Source organism: Haliotis asinina, chromosome 7, assembly GCF_037392515.1.
Source record: "Haliotis asinina isolate JCU_RB_2024 chromosome 7, JCU_Hal_asi_v2, whole genome shotgun sequence".
Classification (NCBI taxonomy): Eukaryota; Metazoa; Mollusca; class Gastropoda; order Lepetellida; family Haliotidae; genus Haliotis; species Haliotis asinina.
Window position 1 is genome coordinate 44,998,000 of NC_090286.1, and position 20,849 is coordinate 45,018,848.

At 42.3% G+C, this 20,849-nt stretch overlaps 1 protein-coding gene across 3 annotated transcripts in view; it reads left to right on the top strand.

The window, feature by feature from the left end:
• Positions 1 to 20,849, top strand: part of LOC137290347 (transcription factor SOX-11-like) — an 80,759-nt gene that overhangs the window by 4,339 nt on the left and 55,571 nt on the right. Inside the window, exon 1 of one of the 3 annotated variants that reach the window (XM_067821201.1) lies at positions 9,518 to 9,600. The exons of the other annotated variants lie outside the window; for them this stretch is intronic. The gene's annotated coding sequence lies outside the window, so the exon portion shown is untranslated. Of the gene's footprint in view, positions 1 to 9,517; positions 9,601 to 20,849 lie in introns of those variants that run through there. 3 annotated transcript variants of the gene reach the window in all.

Consider the following 20,849-nt stretch of genomic DNA (forward strand, 5'->3'; position numbering starts at 1 on the left):
ATTGGATGTTAGTTTCAGTTCCCCTCGTTGAACATGTTAACATAAACACTATCGCACTTCCATCAGGGAACCCACCACATGCGCCTTAAATATTAGAATGGTTCTCATCTTGTGTTACCTCCTTTTGATTGCCAGAATCCTCTGATGATAGGTTCGAATCCTCCATTCCTCCTGGTTACGGTTCTTGTCAGTGATTGTTGAGTTCACCAAAGTGCACCATGTCTGAAATCTCTTCGGGGTCTCCACGCCCATGTTTACCTGACGTGAGAGAACCCAAACACAAGCTGTTCATACCGGGGAACAATCTTCGACTTACTCACTCACTTAAATGGTCTGGCTCAGCAACTCCGTGTCGATGTAACTTCTGCCGTAAGCGCAACGATTTCCACCTGGTTAACAAAATCGTAAGGTTGACACCGTTTCTTAGAGTAAGGACAAGCAATTACTAATGGAGACCTAGGTATCCGGTATTTCCGGATCCACAAGTGGGTCACTTTGAAAAGATGACAGAGTAACAATGCTAAATGACAGCGACAACATGTAAGGTACTACTGCCTGCTTCGGTTCGTCTTCACATTTAGGAGGGCGGTGGGGCCACGTCACGCCAAAGACCAGGGTTCGAATCCCCACGTTGGTACAAAATGCTGTCCGTAGCCGTGATATTGCTGAGTACAGCTTGAATATTGTGAAACAGGCGTGAAGCCAAGCTCACTTGTTTCACCCTCAGACAGTTACACAACTGACCTTTAGTCTTCTCCTGCGACACAATTCGCTGTGGAGAGTTGCGTCCCTTGGTAAGAACACGGCACCAGTGATCACGGTTTCTAATCTTGCTTCCATGTTGGTTTTTGGCGTCGGTGTTTCCCGTGCCGATGAGTTTCACCCATGTGGAAAACATCTGAGATTTGCATGTCTTCGTGCATTCCCCTTCCAAGAAATTAACTCACTGTGGCCGCCATATAGCTGGAATATTGTAGAGTGCGGCGTAAAACTCAACTCAGTCACTAACTCTCTGTGATAGAAACGAACTATTGGCCACAGGGGAGACACTTGAAGATCCGGATTAGTTATCCATGCTTGTAAGCAAGAGGCGACTAACGGGATCGGGTGGTCAGGCTCGCTGTCTTGGTGGACACGCATCATCATATTCCAACTGCGCAGATCTATGCTAATGCTGCTGATCACTGGATTGTCAGCTCCAGAGTCCATTATTTACAGACTGAAGCCAAATAACTGGAACAGTGCGACGACAAACAATAAACCAACCAACCACAATGAAGGTGGACAAAATGTCCTAATCATGGTTACAGTATAAGCTCTTTATCGGACCGAAGATACAGCAAGATTACTCATTTTCAGCATCGTTACACCCACTCTCCATCGAGTGTTGATCAATCCACTCAAAGCACGTACGCACTTTCAAGACGATCCTCAGACATTCATCTCAAGTCAGCGAGGCGACTATGCTTGTCGTAAGAGGCGACTAACGGGATCGGGTAGTCTGGCTCGCTGACTTGGTTGACACATGTCATTGGTTCCCAATTGCACAGATCGATGCTCATGTTGACGATCACTGGATTGTCTGGTCCAGACACGATTATTTACAGACCGTCACCAAATAGCTGTAATATTGCAAAGTGTGGCGTAAGACTAAACTCACTCACTCACTCAAGTCAGCATGTGTGCGGCGTAAAACACACTCCCATAGGTCCACATTACCCAACTCTCTCACTCACACTCTAGTGGCTTCAGAACATGCTCATACTCTTGCTCATATGTTTACGTATCTGGGACTGTATGACTCTTAAATTATAAACACTAAGTACACAGTACTGTAATATCCTTTCGTGTTTCGTTACTGCTTATTGATTGATATATGTTGTCGTCTCTGATAATCTATTGTACACAAGTTTCTTTTGTGTTACGAACTTCAATAATTCTATTGGTAAGGCCGCGAAAAATATTTATCTGCGAAAAATAAACAGGCCAACGTCCACTTGTGTGTACTGGTAACCAGTGACCGAGCTATAACACAAGCAACGTTTCACGTGATCTCGCGACACCATTCATTGACAGAAGGATAGTAATTAACACCTTGGCTCTATTAAACAAAATATCGTAAATTCAAATTTATCAATATCAATACTAACGTTTGATCGGGGGTTGCAAAATATTATCATTTACCAAACTGTTTACATCCTTAATAAATATTTACGAAAACATTCGTCGTGGACTTCTGTCGGTTTTATTTCACCTGCCTTGGTTAGATACAACGATTTGTATTATCCGTATAACACTATCCGCTTCTTCATGGCAATGTTTAAATATTTAATCCAACAATTACATGTTTTTAATTCATCATTTAAAAAAAACCCCAAGTAATTCTTGCCGCCACATTTGCTTCGTCAAGAGTGATTGTCTCAAAAAATGATCCGTGTATGGAACGTGATTTGATGCCGGTAATTACATGGCAATATAGGCCGATAATCAGTTGTCGAGTTTTTAAATGTGCCTTGTATGTTTCTAGTGTGACGTAGTCTTTAATTTGATCTATTCACTCCGGTTCCATGCATGTATCTTTCGACTGAAGTATTATTGAGTATGTAAATTAGTCGGAGTTTCGAGGTGGTGGGGTAGCCGTGTGGTTAAGTTAGCTCGTCACCCCGGAGATCCGGTTTCGATTCCCACGTGGGTACAATGTGTGAAGCCCATTTCTGGCGTTCTCCACCGTAATATTGCTGGGATATAGCAAAAGACGGCGTAAAACCGCACTCACTCACAATTCGACGTCTCGAGTCATAGCTGTTTACAGAAAGAATACATGCGCGTATTCATGATGGAACACTTTATAGCTTCTTTCACCGCAGACAAAAATCTGGACTATTGCGCAATGCGGGGTTAAACAACAAACGGATCATATCTTCTTTCGCACATGTAATTTGACTTCAATTTAACAGATCTTTATCGCATGTTGGTCTATAGCCTTCATTCAGACTGGTGACATCCACTAGATACTGTTCGAAATTGCATACGCGACTCAGCTTGTCGTAAGAGGCGACTAACGGGATCGGGTGGTCAGGCTTGCTGACTTGGTTGACACATGTCATCGGTTCCCAATTGCGCAGATCGATGCTCATGTTGTTGATCACTGGATTGTCTGGTCCAGACTCGATTATTTACAGACCGCCGCCATATAGCTGTAATATTGCCGAGTGCGGCGTAAAACTAAACTCACTCACTCACTCACTCACTCGAAATTGCATACGGTTTCACTCACAGATGGACCTTCTCACATCAGATCAGTCACAACTCGTACTGGTAATATTTGTCTGCACCATGTCAGTACCAGTGAGCTCATTTAGGGGCGGCTGGGTAGCCTAGTGGTTTAAGGGTTCGCTCGTCACGCTGAAGACCCAGGTTCAATTCCCCACATGGGTACAATGGGTGAAGCCTATTTCTGGTGTCACCACCGTGGTATTGCTGGAAAATCCTAACAGCGGCGTATAGTCAAACTCGCTCATTTCCGCTTGCATTACTTCGGGTTTTGCTCCCACACGATGCTGACGCGCGGTGATTTCACATCTGAAGTAATGGTCAAAGTCAGGCTCATTTCACCACATTTACATAACGAGGTTACAATTCACATTTCTGTTCACAGTTACTGTTCATGTTTTTACACACTCGCGTACATTTCATCAAAGTCGTAGATGACGTTGTATGTCATATTTTAACGAGAAAAAAAATAATAAAATATCATAAAATATAATGAAACGGAACTAAGAGACTTTCTTCTTACTGTGGTAATCAAAACTTTGTACACATTCTATATTCACATGTTGGCCTTCTTGGGTGTATATTTTTCAGGGTCTGCATGACAGACTATCAAAGTGGGTCAAATCTGAGATCTATATCACGTAGGGTTTCCTTCCGCAACAAACGGACATGCCGAGGAAGATGAAGTATTGTTCTTGACAGCCTTAAATAACGCGCTAGGTGAAGCAAGTTCATTGGGCCCCCCTTTCATTTCATTTTCATTTTAAAGGGTTTGTTTGTTACTATCAAAATTATACATTCTCAGAGACCAAGTGTTAGTCTACTATTCGTCAGAAACACGCGAAACATTCATTATTCTATCCATTCAGTATCAAAGCATTTTATTCCCCGTTCAGATTCTAATCCTTCAGCTTCTACTGTCTATTACTATTCTGTTAAATGTTTTTATTTATCTTCTCGATATTCGCATATGTTAAAATTGTTCGACTGAAAATTTTCAGTCATTACTCAGTGGGGTAGCCTAATGGTCAAAGCGTCCGCTCGTCATGCTGAAGATCCAGGTTAGATTCCCCACATGGGTACAATGTGCAAGAGCCCATTTCTGGTGTCTCCCGGCGTAAAACCACACTCACTCGTTCAGACAAATGCTGTAAGGAACCCTCGCTGGTTGCGCAACCTGACTGACGCCGGCACTGCACTCCGCTCCTTCGTTTACACAATTCGCTTAACGACAACATAAACCCATGCATTGTGTATATGTTTAATTATTACCTCACATGTGTGCAAACATTTATGACAGGCTGGCACATGTATACATTCAGGAAAGTAAGCTAAATGATGAAAACAAAATATCGTCCAGAAAAACTAGTGGCCTGTATACTTGTCAACTGACGATATACATTGACCTAATCGATATCAGATCGATGGAGGCAGTTGACGCTGATGCTTGCTAAAAATCAAATAAACATTATCCATGTCTCGCTGCAGCTGTCGCTGCCGTTACCTCATGTATGTTACGGGTTATTGGGTTAGACTGAAATTTAGGACCACTCGTAAAGAAATTCTCTCAAAGTATAATACAATCTAAATGGGCGATTACGTAACCGTCATATTTACAACGATTACGCCAACTGTTACGCGCTTTATGACGTCGTTAGCAACACGCGTGCGTCGTTAGTGATCATGTAATCTAGTCATGTTGTCACTACCGTGACGATTTATAGGCATTCTACACAGAATTCGTTGTCATCTTGGGCAAATGTGATTTTTGTGTTTCGTGTTGATTTCAAAATCTGTGAAAAAGATTTGGCAATTTAAGTGAAATGTACATATACTCATTTGCCGTGTTGTGGAGGTGGGATCCTATACTGATGACGAACATATTGATATGTGGTTGATGAACCAAGGTCAAGATCGTGTATATCGATCGGTAGTGTTTTCTTTTAGTCTTAAACCATTCATAACTCAAATATGTCGATAGCATGATAAAAACACGACGCGATCGCAAGTCGATGTGAAATTCCACAGTTTGGCGTTTAAGTGGTCTCGGGTCGTGAGTTCGAATTCATCTCAAGATAGTTCCAATACACTTGGGTTTTAAGCGCACTTGACAAATCAAACTTTTGTTTGTTTGATATAGTTAACAAAATGTTAAAAGAGATTTTCCGATGCTGATATCTTAAGAACTCGTTTCGTGTTCCCTAAAGACATTCTTTCCATGGTATCCAGGGGCTACATGCACAGATTTGTATGTTAGTGGCAGGCGAGAGGTATATGATATGCTATTGAATGTTTAAATTTTATTTTCGGGTTTCCATCATAAAATAAACAACTGCAAGACGTATGTTCCCTCATCCCAAGACCATCAACGCTTAAAACGAATGATGCGTACACGTAAAGAGTGTCATACATTTCAGCATTCCTGTCAAACCTTGACATGTACAAGTATTATTATTTTTGTACGCCGTGTTATGTGAATACTTGTTATACTACGTTTGGTTAAAACCTATGGTTACATTTGGAATGAGGTTTGGTCTTTTAAGAAAACAGACTCAAGGAACTGAATTCCCATGTGAAAAAAATTAGTTTAATTTATTTGTCCCAAATCTTGGTTATAAGTCCCGGATATATCTTAACGTTAATGCAAAGAGGATGTTTGACAAGCACGAGAAGGATTTTGACACCATGTTCGTTCGATCCGCGATTTGTTTGTCTTTGGTAAAGCCGAACTTGCAATGGCATTGTCCATATGTTTTCAGTGTATCACTTTTGGGTAAAAATCGATAATTTTAGTCCATATTTCATCGCTTGACCTGAATAACTGCCAATTAGGTCATGGTGCTATTGATTTCGTGGAGGAAAATGTTCTTCTATTTACAACAGCGTCTACCGCCTCGGCGAGGGTCAGTCATCGGCCACTGCTCTTGACCACAGGGCCCAGTCTGTCTTTTTATAATAGGACCAGATGTCTCGGTCATCTGACTTAGGTAACCCTCATTTGACCAATCGCTTGACCGGTGGGCAGCAGGTGCGTGTAGCAGAACCATTTAGCATAGTTTACAACCCGTGCGTTACAATGGTCCGTGAACAAATACATGTATGTATGTACGTACATTTTAAATGTGTACTTCTCAGCTTGCAAGCTGTCAGTGGAACTAATGGCCGTTCGTGGCAACATAAGCCACCACTGTAGATGCAAGCTGATGTCGGAGTAAAAGTATGACAGCTTGACCTATTTCCCCCGTAACATGTGTTGATGCTTTGCCAAATAGGTCAGACAATTAAGGGAAACACGTAAGCAGTGTCTTCGGCATGCTGATTTCGGCACTCAGCAAATACATTTCATTCCGATTGTTGTCAATCTTTTCACTCAGGGCGGGTATTAGCCGTATCAAACCTATTCCGTCTATATTGTCCGGGGACCAAACACCTTAATGCGGTCAGCACCTTGAATAGGCGCTAACTATGTTATTCCATTTTACGAGTAACCTACATGTTTGAAACCATGTCAATTTCATTACTGACAAGCCGGTGTATATTTCACAAGATAGCGCATCATTAGCTCTTCCTTTCATCTGTGTCTATTTCAGGTCTATTTCGGTCTGAAGCACCTACGCTGTGATACCTGTTATGAAACTGGTCATCGGACATTACGTTGGTCAGTTTGCGTGGATGCTTTCTATCTATTTTTAAAGCTTTCCGGTCGGCAGTGTCTGGTTGTGGCTTCTAAATTAACACACGTTTAAACAGTTGGGTGTATATTTCATTCGAGACGTAATACATTGCAGTGCTCGCTGGGAGAGTCAACCCGAGTAAATAATGTACGGTAGCTCTTGTTTTAACTCAAACCTTGAGAGCAGTGCATCGTCGCTCGTGCTTTTATGCTGGGAGGACACCATGAGAAGATTACACAATCAATATACGTTTGACACCTTTGTTTTTACGACACCTTTTAGTCAAAAGTGCGATATACGTTGATTGTTGATGTCCCAGTCTTTCTGGGTTGGCTTAATGAGCTGTATGCTTGGACTATGAAATATCTGCCAAGAACATGACTGTAATTCAGTTGAACTATAAACGTTTCAGTGCAGATGCCCTCTCATTAACATAGTGCCAGTCATTTAGCCACGCTAGTGGTTAAGGCGTTCGCTCGTCACGCCGAAGACCCGGGTTCGATTCCCCACATGGGTACATTGTGTGAAGCCCATTTTCTGGTGTCCCCCGCCGTGATATTGCTGGAATATTGCTAAAAGCGGCGTAAAACGTAACTCACTCACTCATTTAGCCACGCATGGAAAATTCAACGTAGATCGTGAGTGAGTGAGTGACTTTGGTTTTACGCCGCTTCTAGTAATATTTCAGCAATATCACGACGGGAGACACAAGAAATGGGCTTCATACATAGATCCCATGTGGGGAATCGAACCCAGGTCTTCAGCGTGACGAGCGAACGCTTTACCCACTCGGCCACCCCACCGCCCCAGATCAAAGGTTGAGGTGAGTTGGGGGTAGATGTAATGACACTGAAGTACATTTAAGGGGGACATGCATAGCATAGAGTGAAGTGTAGGGGCAACAAGACAGTGGATTCCGAAATTGGTCCCGACACTCGGAATCGAACACATTATTCGTCTTGGCGGGTGGAGTCTGTACCCATTGGGCTACCCCACAGTGTCGGAGAAGGATGATTGACGAATAGCTATAGAACAGTGAGTGTATGGACTGTCAAACGCGGCTCATAAAAAGAAAAAATAAGATTTCAAAGTATATGACATGTGTGTGCGTGTATGTCAAGATCAGATTGGGAAAATTCAAATTATCCTAAGTCTAAATTCCATTTGCTGGAATTGATGTTGTAATAACGGAGATGTAGACACGGAAGAACTAAACCCATAAAGACATTTTCCACGGACGCAATGCTGCAGTCGAGATCAAACGCCTTCTTCCCAGTAGCCGTCCAATCTTTCCCTGGACGTAAGTGTCTGAGGCCATGTTATACCTGCCACACACTCACACAGATTCACTGTTTTGAAATTGTAGCCCCAACCACACCTATTTAACCAAGAAAGTGAGGTCCGACCTCAAAGTGTGTTTAGTTTGGTCGTCCCCATTATCGCGATATATTGTCAGAAACGGTGAGGCAGATGTAAACCAACTACAGTCACTGACCAGACAGTCGAAAACCTTCCAGGGCGGCTCATTCGGAACATACCGGTCAGAAGAAATAATTGTGTGTTTTGACGAGGGTCGAGATACGTCGAATGATATCATGTCAGTGTAGGCCTTCTTGAGATTCGTTTTCCCAATGCTTGAAGATGTGTGTCAGCTACCATTTTATCATAGACTCGAGCGTTGATAGGTAAAAATAACAACATTGATTTAGGATGGCTTAGACACGTGTCCGAATCGGTTCTCGTTTCTCCTACTGCTCTCGCGAGGAGCTCGGGGGAGGATTTCTTATCTCGGTTGCAGTTTTGTATTATTGAATAGGGGATCGGTTGGTCAGAACGGTGGATGAGAATATGACTCAGACAGTGTCCCAGTCTCGTTTGTCGAATTGTTGCAGGGTTCCCTTTCTTACTCTATCGACCAGTGTTTTAACCTTTTTAACTTTTAACTTTTTTTTAAGTTTGAGGAAAAGACATTCAAAACAGAGGCAGGCACCCTGCAGGCACCCCGCAGACACCAATTGCGCCCACTTTATTTTCGACCTGTTTAGTTCTACGCATAGCACACTTAGATGGGAATCTACCCAAGAGGCTTCACTTAAGCTTTACAACCCGTGGGGAACAATCGAATGTGCTCTTTCTACGAATCTTCCGGGGGACGGTTGGGGTAGCCTTGTGGTTAAAGCGTTCCCTTGTCACACCGAAGACCCGGGTTTCTCACATGCGTACAATGTGTGAAGCCCATTTCTGGAGTCCCCGCCTTTTATATTGCTGGAACATTGCTAAAACACCGTAATACTATAATCACCCGCTCACTCGTGCACTCTGCGAAGTTTCGGAAGAGCGTTACATGACCCTTGCTGAAATGTTTTGTGTGGGTAACCACATTCGAGGATTAAGTAAACCTTTCAAAACGTTTTATAGTAGTAGATCTACCGAGATTTCCAAATTTATCACATCCGTGACAAACGTGATGTGCGATGCGTTTCTGCCATTTTGCCTTGCACCACGTTTTGTGCACGTTCTCTTGTTTCTTTGCGGACAATTCACTTGACTTTGCGTGTGTTTTGTAACAGGGTCAGGATACGCTGTACCACCACTATCTGGTAGTGATTCACAAACACGTGGTCATATGGTTGGAAACATACAGTGGATTGAGGTTAGTGAATATTTCAGTTGATTACGGAAGCTATTTTATATTTGACGAATATTCCTGACGACCATGTCATTTCGTGACCCTCTTCCTGACAAATGTTGGTTCATATATATGAACGTGAAAAGAGGACAGCATGATGTTAGGACCGTCAGTAAAATGTGAACCCTGAGTGTGGGGTAGCCTAGTGGTTAAAACGTTCGCTCGCCACGCCGACGCGTGATCTATTCCCCACATGGGTGCAGTGTGTAGAGCCCATTATTTGTGTCCTCTACGTTGATATTGCTCGAATGTTGCTAAAAGCGGCGTAAAATCCAACTCACTCACTGACTCACTCACTCACTATGCTCCATAAACTAGGACTGACGTTCATCGACTATTGCTTTGACGAGAATAACATCTCGGGATGTGTATATTTCAATAAAAAGTGATATCCACCAAAGCGATTACGTATGACCAACTGATGACAGCAAAATCTATTCTGTTAAGGGGGCGGTGGGGTGGCCTAGTGGTTAAAGTGTTCACATGTCACACCGAGGGTTCGATTCCCCACATGGGTTCAACGTATGAATCCCATTTATGGTGGTCCCTGTGATATTGCTGGAACATTGCTGCAAGCGGCGTAAAACCATACTCAATCACTCTTCTGTTAAAACTTGACTTGGTAATCCAGAACCTCTCATACTGTTAGTGCTTTATGCACGCTTCCGTACAAGAGGTGTTTTATTGCATTTGATGCAGATTGGAAAGAAAGCTATATTGCTGTTAAACACACACCTGGAAAATGTTGAAATGTTTTTATATTTTAAAGGTTATTACTTTTATCATAAAAACTCAGAATGTATTGTTTCAAATTCAAAATGTTCTCAACCCAGTGTGGATGAGGACAGGTCATGCACTAACATCACCTGAAGACAAAGTGACACTGCTATTATGAGGTCTTTCATCCCTGAAGATGTTTCCTGTCATTTCAACAGTCCTTCCATTTCCCTGTACATAAATGCCACAGACTACTTTCGTGACCCAGAATTCCGCAGTCAGTTACCTAATATCGTCATTCGTTGACCTATATGTCGAATATCGAACTGTCAGGCCCAGCACTCGGATCGATTTGTGTTCTAATTTGAGTCCAGTCCAGCTTTTTGTGGCATTTTGCCGTTGACACATATTGAGTTCTCGGTCGCAGGGGCAGAACGTTTATTCCTTGTCCAGCGTCCGGCTGACAGTGTTATTTTCAGAAGAAACAAATAGGCCACAAGACGAAAATGACAGTAATATGTTTTGATTGACAGCTCATGTTTGGCGCCACTTGAGCTTTAACGATCTGTTTTCCCTTGACGTCACCTAAGCGTAAATGTCTTCATATCGTAGACTATTTGCCATAAAATCGGCCCTGACATGAAAAATTTCATGTTTTGAAACACGCGTTCAGGCGGTTTGGTTGGAGAGAATTCTATATGAGTACATCATTAATTCCACATTCATCATTTAAATGGTTACTATCATTAAGAACCATCGGAGACGAAAATGGCTGTTCTTTGTGACAAACTGAAAAAAGTGAACCCTAAATAATGGCAAAGCTGACAGGATACCCGAGTAGAAAAATACATACGTTATAAAACCGCCAATTCAGAATTTGTCGTCTTGCAGAAATTTGATATGAAGGTCGCCTGGCGCGAATGCCCCAAATGTTCCAATATCGAGGTTTGCGCACGCGCAGTTATAATTTATATTTTGTGAGAAGGGTTGAAAGTATTAAAACTGGTGATAAGAAAACAGATATGAAGCCATGAAATATTTGGTGTGTGCCAATGAAATGGAATAGGAGAGTTTGGAGGTTGTTTCCTTGTCCCGCACGAGACATCGGCTTGTGTACGATATAGCGAGTTTCTTACATGAACATAAATGGGCTATTATAGATACATTTTGTTTTCTCGCAAGCAAAATGAATTAAGCATATGTTTATCAGGGCTGTCCGTGCGATAAGAGTTACGCTTTTACAATAGAGAATATGTAAACCAGCTGAAATATACGACTTACAGGAAATTATTATTTTACAAATACCGTGTTTTCTAACGTTAATATCATGGCTTTACAGACGGACTAAAGTAAAAGGAAAGGTTTGGGTGTTCTTTATCGTCTTTTGAGTATGTGTGAAATTACTGCTTGAACAAAGTCAGGGTAAATATACCGCATGAACAAAGTTAGGGAACAAGTTGAAGTGTAGTCACGCGAGGCATTGGCCTTGATCATTCTCTGAACCTCTGTTTGTATTGTAAACCTATTCTAAATCAACAAATCATATAGACACATTATAAACATTATTGTCAGTGCACCGATAGCCCAATCTCCTCAGACGTCGGGGAGTGGGGTAGCCTAGTGGTTAAAGCGTTCGCTCGTCACGCCGAACACAAGACAAATTCGATTCCCCACATGGGTACATTGTGTGAAACCCGCCGTGATAACGCTGGAATGTTGGTGTAAGCGGCGTAAAACCCAACTCATTCGCTGTGATACAACGTTGGTGCTGATGACTTACCCCGAGGGTGGAGCGGGCCAAAGGGAACCCCATAACACCCTTTTCACTACTGAACTGAGTGAGTATGTCTTTACGCCGTATTTCGCAATCTTTCAGCAATATCATTTCAGGGTCCTTGCTGACTGAATTGAAGATCGGGTGACCACAATTGCGATATTCCGAATAGATCGTGAACATTTATGAACCCATTCGGGAAATGAAACGATTGCAAAATCCATTTATTTATACATGAACTTTTCTCGGATAAAGCACAACAATGCTATTTGAGCCCCTTCCACTAAATACAACATGGTGTTACATTGGGAAACAGATTAGAAGCCCTTCAAGCGATTTCACCAAATGTGCATCCTGTTGACGCGAAGAAACAGGGGTGCTTAACGTTCAAACGGTCCTCTACCAAAGCCACTTTGTCGCGGTAAGTGCCAACTGTACATGCAAAGGGAACATGGCCCCCTCCTTGCTGCACGGTCCAATCCACACCGTGATCAACTGACTGCTGATCTCATGCTAGATGCATTAAGCTTATGTCTTGGACTCGAACGTATCTCCAGGAACCAACAGCTGTTCTCTGAACGTGTTTAAATCATGTGTTTGTCTCGGGCCAGCTTTCACGCTGCGTGTCCCGATCGGCATAACCCCACGTGACCGTCTTTCCTCGGGTCTCACCATGTCTTTAGGAGTTTGCGGAGGACATTTCATAGACAAATCTTACCCGCATTCGCCATAGGATATGAGCACCGGGTATATTTGTTAGTTTCAGCTGATGGAGAAGTTGACTGGGTTTAATAAGTGTAAACATAATTAGACAACAACAATTCATATGATTATAGTTTTAAGAAACATCGAAGATTGCCAAGATGTGCTATTCTCCTCATGGATTGTTTGCATTCATTAGGATTTTGTTAATTTAATATTTACAATCGCAAAATTTGCTTCTGTCATTCTTGAAAAAGTTATATCAGCGCTTGTTACACTCTTCTGACTTCGTCGAGAACCCAAAGAGGATAGGATAGGATAATGGTGTGAGTGATTGCCCTCACGCCGAAGATACAGGTTCTATTCCTCATATGTATGCAATTTGTTAAGCCGATGTATAGTGTCCCCCATGGTGACATTGTTGGTATATTACTAAAACGGCACAAAACCTTAATCACTCACTCACTCACTCACTCAACAATCGAGATTATTTCAAGCTATTAGCGGCGTAATCCAGTATGGTGTCAATACCAGTCCTAATGATAATAATGCCAGCACCATATCATCCATGGCGGAAGGTTCGAGTGTAGTCTGTCTCATAGTCCCTGAACCACATCCTTTTAACTTCAGCCTGGCACTCGCAGCTATGCTAGAGCCTTCAGTGAGTGAGTGAGTGAGTGAGTGAGTGAGTGAGTGAGTGAGTGTGGTTTTACGCCTCTTTATGAAAATTTCCAGCAACATCACAGCGTGGGACACCAGAAAGGGACTTCGCGCATTGTACCCATGTGGGGAATCGAACCCGGGTCTTTGGCTTCACGAACGAACGCTTCAACCACTAGGCTACACCATCGCCCCAAGCCCTAAATGAAGCAAGTGAAGTTTTCCCAGGTTCAGGTTGAATCTCTGGTCTCCCTGGGGCTCCAATTTAACTGGGTTAATTTGTTAAAATCAATATCATATATGTTCAGAGATTAAGCATTTGCCTAGTTAACCTCGGCAAATGGACTTTCTTGTAGCTTAACCGCGCTTGGTCGAGTCAGGTTTGTTTTCGTATCATGGCGCAATATGTGAAAGATAATTCGTTGTGTCGCCTGCCCCTAGTCTGTCGTAGACCCTGAAGCAAAAATATCCAAGAAAGCCCACGCAGATCTACAAAAATGTAGCAAGTCTAGATTTCCTTAGCTTCTGAAAATGAAGAAAGATCTCAGGATTCCATTTCATTGTACTATTTTATGTTTACTACTAACCTTTTTTCAGTAAAATATGTTCATTTCAGAGGCTAGTTGTTAGTCTACTTGCTCCCTAACTCACTCATTCGTTGCAGCAAGCTTTCACAGTATCGTGTTTGTATTTGGCACATGACATGTCAACAAAGATCCCATTTACCCATCGCACGTGTGACTCGGTACACCAGGATGGTTAATTTGATATTTTGCGGCGATTAGGCAATAAAATCCCGTTGCTGGGTTTGTCGTGGGGGTGACGTGACGTACGCTTGTAATTAACGCTATCTGGCAAAGCACACATCCATGCGACTCGTGGCCTATAACATCTGACCTGTAACATTAACGATTAGTTTACAGATTCAGGTTATACTTCTCAATCTTTGCCTGAGCTGTTTTATCATACGGTGTAGTTTGAAACTTAGCCCAAGTATTTCGTAAACAGCGATAACGTCATCATGTCTCAACGTGTAGATCAAGGACGGTGTTTATGTTTTTAATCAAATTTCATCTTTGATAAAACAAATCCTCTGGTGACTTTGGTTTGAAAATCATTTGTCACAATTCTAATGAATATTTATTTTAGTCGTGTTTGCGTGGACACGCTGTGTCGCCGTGTTGTTGGCTGTCATCATGGGTTCGAGTCCCTGTTTCCCTGATTATGATTCTTGGGTTGTCAGCACCATACCCATGGTCGTCGGTTTAAGATGTCTGAGACTTGTAGCACACTGTGGTGTGGTGTGTGGTGGTGTGCTGTGTCGTGTGCTTGTTTGTAGTGTGATGTGGTGTGCCGTGTGCTTGTGTGTGGTGTGGTGTGTCATGTGCTGGTGTATGGTGTGGTGTGTCATGTGCTAGTGTATAGTGTGGTGTGGTGTGTCATGTGCTAGTGTGTGGTGTGGCGTGTCATGTGCTAGTGTATAGTGTGGTGTGTCATGTGCAAGTGTGTGGTGTGGTGTGTCATGTGCTGGTGTATGGTGTGGTGTGTCATGTACTAGTGTATAGTGTGGTGTGGTGTGTCATGTGCAAGTGTGTGGTGTGGTGTGTCATGTGCAAGTGTGTGGTGTGGTGTGTCATGTGCAAGTGTGTGGTGTGGTGTGTCATGTGCTGGTGTATGGTGTGGTGTGTCATGTACTAGTGTATAGTGTGGTGTGGTGTGTCATGTGCAAGTGTGTGGTGTGGCGTGTCATGTGCTAGTGTATGGTATGTATACAATATACTGGAGTATTTAGGTAAGCGGATGGTCAGGTTAAGAAGACATCGCAAGTCGTACTACCATAACTTCGACTAACTACCAGTTTGCCCAAACATAGCTCCCCATACATAAATATTCACCCACTCAGTCACCTACTCACTAACTCACCCTTTCGCTCACGCAATAGTGGAGGCAAGTGTTTAGATTTAGGGTGAGATACAGTACCGGGCACTCACCATAGCGCAACTGGCGTCTTGAAGTCCCTCTTTCACAACACTTAAATGACCCGCTGTACGCCAGCAACCACCTTCCTTCGGAGCATATATTAAACTGCCAGTTTTGAAATTAAGCTCCCGACACGCTCCTTGCTTTACACTATTCTTTAATTAAATCCAACGTTCAACCGCTTTCGAATCCCGACCCCCGAAGATGTAATTGTTGCTATTATATGTCAAAGCACAACTGAAGCACGCTTATTGAACTCCGATTGTCGCTGTTGAGATCCGATCACGGGTGAATGGCTTCATAAGCCGACACACGCCGACCCGAGGCAGCACTCCGGGTACCGAGGTGCCCTTATGGCATTCGGAACACTCCGATCGATATATCACCATTTAAGTACCCCTCCGATGGCGCAGAACTATAAATCTGAATTTTAATGGGGGCATGATAATTGAAGCGTCAATTTAATAAATCAAATGGCCGAGGTTTATAATGCCGAAGGACAGGTGCTTGACCCGAGCGCGTGCTGAACGTGCGTGGACGTGGGGACAAACTGGTTACAACTGGTTGTACCCAATTTTCGGAAATTGATTTGATGGAAAATACGTATCATACTGTGGACTGATCACGCGCCGAGGGATTTTTCTCACGGTGTCGATTTCTGGCATTTACAACTATGGAGTTTCCGAAGCCAACCGTAAAGTATAATTACGTATATTAGCAGAGTATATGTCAACGAGCTGAACATGAGCGTCGTATCGACAATGTTTGGGATGCATTGCCCACACCCTAACGTTTACTTCACATTAAACAATGCATGTGTAACTGAATACATACGACATTAGATGGAAGGCAATGTTTGTGTATGCCGCCCTCAGCAATACTGCACCTAACGACGACGATCTGTAAATAATTTTATTAAGACTATCAAGTAATTGATCCAAAGAGCATCAATCTACCAGAGTGAGTGAGTTTTGTTTTAAGCCGCTTTTTGCAATATTCTAGCAATATCACGACAGGGGACTCCAGAAATGGGGTTCACAAATTATACTCATGTGGGGAATCGAACATGGTTCTTCGGCGTGACGAACGCTTTAACCAGTAGGCTGCCCCACCGCCCCGTCACTGTTGAGGCTGCTTGGAATAGTATTCCGGTAATGTAAGGGTCCATTTTTGATTTGTACGTAACTTCTGTAGTTTATATAGTTCCTCCATAGTCTATATGTTTGAACATTGTTAATGAATCCACGATTCAGTCAGAAGCGCAACTTGCACGTACTTTAAAGTTGCCTTTAGGAACGTTTACAACAAGGACTAGTCATGCCTGGCTGAACAATTCTTCGTGGGTTTTATTAGTAGTTTGGGTTACCACATTGGAAGGTTCGATTCCCAGTGTGTATACATTGCATGACGCCATTGTGACGTCTCGACGTGAAAGCTGATACTCACTCACTCATGATATCACGACAAGGTTGGATCTGCCGAAAGCTGACGTTCTCGATCACACAAGATAAACAGGGACTGGTGACGTAACCCAGTGTTTCAAACGTTCGCTCATCAGTCCTAAGGTCGATTCTCAACGTGGTTTCAATGTGTGAAGTCCATTTCTGGTGTTCCCTGCTAGGATGTTTCTGGTATATTAAAATCAAACGCAGATGAGCGTTGAGCGATGAAACAACCAAGTCACACTAAGTGACACTCCACTCAACAGCTTCCGTTAACGTACGCGTTACGTCAACATCCTCTGACGTCATTGAAGTAATTTCCATATGCTACACTTCAGTTGTACTCCAACTATTCTGTGGTATTACTCCATCATGTTTTTGGATAAGCAAAATGATACTCGTTGTATGTCAAGTTTATGTCATGTTTATGTATAAGGACACATACTATTTACCAAATCAAAGTATATATACAGCCACTTTGGCCATTTGACTCACTGTAAGTGGTCAGTGTTGCTTGTGAAATGACCATCCGGTAGTGGGAGACTGGAATTTAACTGTTCTTGAAAATGCTGTAAAATTATTTGGTCTCAAATATTATATGAGACAGCTGTTCATTGGACGTGATGGATATCCTGAAAACTCTGAAAGTCATTCGACACACACATTCTCTCTTTCCCAGCTCCGAAAGACTAGATTGCATTATTCGACCGTTTGATCGAACCCTGTATTTATTTTTCTGGTAGGCCTGTCCTGAACGCCAGCGGGTCCATCGCATTGCGTCTTCATAACAAAATGAGCACATGCTTAAAGACGTATATGGTACCGGCGTCAATTTCTCTCTCCAGAAACATCGCTGTCACTTTAGAAAAAATTTTCTAAAGCATTAAACCTTACAAGAATATATTATGCACTGAACTCGTGCTTAAACATGAATTCACTCTAGTGTATACATTTAAAAAGCGTTTCCCGGAAAACCTTATCAAACGTTAGAAGTCTGATAATCACCGCAACGGATGTGTATAAATTACTTTTCGAAAGCCGACAATTTTATGATACTTCGCGAATTACATCAAATTGTAGATAAGGGATATGCTAAAGACATTACATACGACACATGTTGTTTTACGATACTAATTTACATTTAATCCGTTACATCCGGGGTACTTAGGACCGCCATGTTGGAATGGCGACATGGCCGCGGGGGTTCATTAGACAAGGATCTGATTGGGACGGCTCAGATATAAGAAGTTTAGCGTTTCCTGGTACATAATAGAAACCAAATGTTGGACAGTAAAGGCTGGAGAAATTCCAAAGGAATTATTGGTAAAATAATCACATTGGACTTAGACGCTGCGACAAAATCGGCTGCAAGTAAAATGTGATGATTCCTGCAGCTTATGACAGTTGCATTAACACTGACAGTTGCCGCAATCCTCGACACCAGTATCTCCCGAACAACGGTTTTGACAGTCTTTTGTAAAACTTATATGACTAGGTGCCATACTGGTTTTAGTGATGACATTTTCGACAAATCTGTTTCAAGTGGAGATTCACTAATGGGTGCTAATTTTTCACCTCAATACCACATCTGATTATTGCCCCCCAAGGTACCAGGATCTACTGTCTCGAAGGTTTCTGCTGTTTGGACAGCTACTGTGGCGATTCGATTGAAATTAGGCCACAGGTCTCAAACACTTCCATGTAACACGACCTTTACTAAGATCGGAATTAGTGTAACGGAAAAGACTTCGATCAAAGACCTAGATACATGTAGATGTAAGTCTTTGCTTCTCCAAGCATAGCAAAATTAGGTCATGGTTCATTAATATTCTTTTGGGGAGTTTGAGGACATGATCCCGAAAATGTTCAGGTTATCGGTCGTAGGTCATCGTGCCATATCCGAGTTCAATTAAGAGATAAACATACTGTGTTGGGAAATCAGAGGTATATAACGAAGTTATAATAGCTCTAAATCTGATTTAAAACCGAACGCTCACGACATGCATATTAATATTAGGTGAAGTAAGTGCAATCGCATGTTCAAAGACCCGAGAAGATCCTGGTCAGAATTTGTCTTCAAAAACGCTTCGTTGTTGCAAAAGGAGAGTTACGTGATCGGGTTGTCAATCTCGCTATATTACGTAGATCGATACTCATGCTGTTGACCAGTGGATTGTCAGTTCCAGTTTCAGTGGTTTGAAGCAGGTGTCTTACTTTGAAACTACTTCAGCAAGACTGCCACCGATTGAGAGTGATTTGGTGTTCAACCTTTCAAATATCATGAACCCGATGCATCTCTCACCGTTATAGCAAGACGAGAATTACATGCATATATGTTGCTTTACACCATTGACGTAATAAAGACAGAGCTTTATGCACTAATCCTGTGTAATGAGACCCGACCATGTACATGTGGTGCCACTTGGTTTTATCACCATACAACGGATGAAGGTTTGGACCCACATTTGGCCTTCGCCCAGTCGAACTAATGTCGCTATAATTAACATATACATGTGGCAAGTCTTCAGATCAGTATCTAAAAGGGGTCTGATAATCAACACTTACCCAATCTCGAAGGATATGCGTATGAAAATTCATTCTAAAATCACTTGCTCGACGTCACCTATACATAATAAAGAAGTTGTATATCCATAAAAATAGTTCTCATTCTTCATCTAACTTCAAGAATGCCAATCAAAGAAGAAAACTACTGGCTTATATATTTTGGCTATTTTTGGCTTATTTTTACGACTATGTTTGTCGTAAGAGGTGACTAATGGGATCGGGTGGTCAGACTCGCTGACTTGGTTGACACATGTCATCGGTTCCCATTTGCGCAGATCGATGCCCATGCTATTGTTCACTGGATTGTCTGGTCCAGACTCGATTATTTACAGACTGCCGCCATATGGCTGGAATATTGCTGAGTGTGGCGTAAAACTACACACTCTCATTCCCTTTTCCATCGATCTTGTGACCTTTTGTTGTGTTTGTAACTGTTTGGAGCTCTTTATAATGCCGGTTAATTATGTATTGTAAAGTCTGATCTCGGATAAAGGTGGGATCTCAGGCATGGCTAATGCAGTTCCACAAAGAGAGAGAGGAGAGCTTCACATAATACAATGTTCTTTTGATGGGTGGTGATACCCAACGTCATCTGGAGCACATGCACATTTAATACGGGTAATTAACAACCACCAGGCTGTATATAACCTTCAACGGATAAGTGATCGTAGGGTGGACCATTTCAGTTTCATAGTGGTGTGAATCAGTTTCAGAGAGTGTCAATGTGTTTAGAATTGTTTTTGTTTTTGTTAACCATAGGTTTGAAAGTGTCTACTTTCGCTTATATATTTACACGAATCAAATGGTAGTTATACAAAATTATGAAGCGACAGTCTCACTAAAAGAGGCGTAAAACTATACTCACCCACCCTTCATAATATTGCTGGAATATTGCGAAGTGGGGAGTAAAACTATACCCACTCGCTCATCACTGTTGCCTTTCCTCCCAGGTCAGGCTGAACTGCTGTAATATAACAAATACTGTAAAATGCCGCCTTAAGTTCTCCCTATTTTGAAATTAAAAGAACCAAGGGATATTTCTTATAGTGATGAACATCAGTATGGATACACCCAAATGAGTAATTTGGCCCCGCTAAACGCTAGTATGGTTGGCTTTGCAAACAAAAGAACAAAAATGGCCTGAAGGATATCTTTTCACTTTGACTGGACTTATATTAAAGCGGCATTCCTTGACTCATTGGACATATCTCATAAGGAAGAAACGTGTCCAAGAAGGGTATCTGACTTGTACAACTTAACACTGACATCGTAGGCTCGCCTTACCGTTGACACAGGTTTGTCTTTCCATTGACAGGTTTGTCTTTCCATTGACATCCCAGGTTTGTCCTATCGTTGATATAGGTTTGTCTTTC